Here is a 3,335-nt window from a genome sequence, read left to right as displayed (position 1 = left end):
TACACACACCCAGAGTCAACAAGGCACCTGGCTGTGCATGTGTGGGCTCTGATCCTGGGGCATCTCCCACCTCAGCATCAACATAGAAACCCAGAGAAGGGTGGGGAGTCAGGTGACACAAGGACAAAGTGCAGGAGGTTGTGATGTTGGTCCCTCATGAGGTAAATCTGAGCCTTCAGAGCTGATTGTCACAGTAGCACGTGAAACAGAGATAGGAGAGCCAAGGGGATTAGAAATGGTGCCTAAGAGGTCTCTGATAAAACACCCGTTTCCAAATAAAGAATTTAGATATCCCACTCAAGGTCTGAGGAGACTTCCTCAAGAAATTCACGTGTTTTCATTTTAACGTGATGATGGAGAATTCTTCCTGGAGGTCAGTGTTGCTGGTGAAATTCTTATTTAAATGATTCCCTACATAAAAGTGGAATTAACCTATTTTTTGGTGTAAATATCACTTAGAATTGAGAATGTCGGTCATTCCCATGGGGGCACTGCTACCTTTAAGCAGCCGGCACAAAGTGACCATCCCTGCGCGCCAATAGCCAGCAGAGGGCGCACCTCGCCTTATCTGACCGGTGGCTCCTGGAAGGGTTGGTGGTTCTGGGCTTAGGCCTGGTGGGTGATGGTGCAGCTGGGGCGGGAAGGAGAGCTTCATTTCCACAGGATCCAGCATAAGGGAGGTGCCCCTTAGCTTAGGAACCCGAGAGTCAACAGTGACTGCCAAGCTTCCTTTTGGGGCCCTGAGTGATGAGGAGAAGTTGCTTTGCTGTGGCTTCTCCAGGCCACCCATGGTGGAGCCCGAGATGAAAGGGAAGGTGCGGGTCCCTGTGTACAGGGTTTTGTTAACTTTTTCATGATTGTTTTACCTATAGAAGGAGGCTTGGTAGCGCAGTGGTTAAGCGCTCGGCTGCTAACCGAAAGGTTTCCGGTTGGAACCCACCAGCTGCTCAGCTGGAGAAAAGTGTGGCAGTAAGCTCCCTATAGATTACAGCTTTGGAAACCCTATGGGACAGTTCTACTGTGTCCTACAGAGTCTCTGGGAGTCGGAATTGACTTGATGGTAGTGGGTTTGTTTGTTTGTTTTGACCTATAACTTTAAAGTAGCTGGGAAATAGTAAAAAATGGAAAAGTAGATGTATTAATATTCTCAACCTTATGTTAAGTTTAATTAATTTTCCTCATTAAAATATTAGAAATTATTCTAATTTTACTATCCTATTTTTCATGAAAGTGTTGTTGCTTTAGTTGTGGTGGAGTGGATTCAATTTTGACTCAGAGCCAAGCCATGTGTGCAGAGTAGAACTGCTCCTTAGGGTTTCCAAGGAGCTGCTGGTGGATTTGAACTGCCAAACTTCTGGTTAGCGGCCATATCTCTTAACCACTGCAGCCCCAGGGCACCCATGGAAGCATAGTCATCAATAATATTTCTAAAAAGTCATTCTTAGTTTGTCTCGTTTTCAGTTCAGATAATTGCCATGTTTAATGATTTTCAGAATCCTATGATGACCTCAAATAATTTGAAATTTCAGCTTTGTGAGCCGTCTTTCATAGGACACATTGTGACCATGAATGTTATTTAAAAAAAAAAAAAAACGACCAAGGCTCATTCCAAGTCGGAATAATACTGCACTAAGCAGAATTCATGAATGAGATTTAGATGAACAAAGAACGGTGATATCTTTTTTTAGTACCAACTCTTGATATTTTACAGAACTTAAAACTCTTAAGGTGAAATTTCCACTGGATATAAAGTTGCTAGAATATTTAAGAACTAAGCCAGTGCTGTAATTTAGATGTATTTATTGAAAATAAATATTTTTCAACTAAAAATTCAAGATTTGAATACAGCGACTTTTTTTATGTCTTCACTTCTAAGGCGAAATCAGGATGTCCATAATGTCCTGTTTAAAATATATCTTTTCCCATAATTGATACTTGGATCTAGTGAATCATACATTTCCCATCCCTTTTCTTTATTTTCAAATTCAGAAATATACTCATGTGACTTGTTGAAGTTTTACATTCCCCAAACAGCTCTCAAAGCTACTTTTTCTCATTTGCTGTAAGCAAGGGTCTAGGCCTTCTAAACCTTTTTCACTTCATTCAAAATATCTTTTCACATTGAGGAGTTGCATGAAATGTTACAATCTATTTGCACAAGTATGCTGTTCATTTCAGTAGAGGAGATTTCTCCATTTGATATGTAAATTAGTATCGGGATAATATGTGAGTTTGTATGGTCATTGCCCTAATTACTGTACATCAGACCTTGACATCCACTGGGTATCCTTATGTGTTTATAATGTAGTTTTTAGAATACACATGAGAACATCCTATCTGCTCATTTAATTTAAAAAAAGTGTTATATCCTTTGTTCTATATTTTAAAAGGTTATTGTCAGTATTTGCCATGGAGTCCATTCCAAATCACAGCAGCCTTATATAACGTAATGAGGCCCATTGTGGTGGCCATAGTGTCAATCCATCTCATTGAAGTTTTCCCGTGTTTTTGCTGACCCTCTGTTTTACCAAACACGATGTCCTTCTCTAGAGATTCTTCCTTCCTGATGACATGTTCACAAGAAGAGAGCCAAAGTTAAGTCTTGTCATCCTCACTTCTAAGGAGGCTTTTGATTGCATTTCCTCTAAGACTGATTTGTTTGTTCTTCTGGCACTCCATAAGGGTAGTCTATATTCTTTGCCAACACTATAATTTAACTGCATCAATTCTTCTTCTGCCTTCCTTTTTCATTGTCCAAGTTTCACATGTGTATGAGGTGATTGAAAAGACCATGGCTTAGGTCAGGGGCATCTTAGTTATCAAAGTGACATTTTCAGTTTTTAAAACTTTAAAGAGGGTGTGTGCAGCAGATTCGCCCAATGTAATATGATTTTTGATTTCTTGACTGCTGCTTATATGGATATTGTTGATCCGAGTAGGATGAAATCCTTGACAGCTTCAGTTTCTTTGCCATTCATCACGATGTTGTTTATTGGTCCAGTTTTGAAGATTTTTGTTTTCTTCACATTCAGGCGTAATCTCTACTGAAGGCTCTAGCCTTTGACTTTGGTCAAAAGTGCTTCAAGTCGTCTTCATTTTCAGAAAGCAAGGTCGTGTCAATTGATTATTGAATTTGTTAATGAGTGTTCCTCCCATCCTGATGCTGTCTTCTTCATATAATCCATCTTCTAGGAGTACTTGTTTCTCGTGCAGATTGAATAATTAAGGTGAAAGGATAAACCCAGCTGCAGACGTTTTGTAATTCATTCTGTTCAAACAGTTGCCTCTTGATCCATGTAGAGGTTAGGCATGAGCACAATGGAGTGTTCTGCAGT

The sequence above is a fragment of the Elephas maximus genome, unplaced genomic scaffold, assembly GCF_024166365.1.
Source record: "Elephas maximus indicus isolate mEleMax1 unplaced genomic scaffold, mEleMax1 primary haplotype scaffold_112, whole genome shotgun sequence".
In the NCBI taxonomy this organism is placed as follows: domain Eukaryota; kingdom Metazoa; phylum Chordata; class Mammalia; order Proboscidea; family Elephantidae; genus Elephas; species Elephas maximus.
This window is presented reverse-complemented; position numbering follows the sequence as displayed.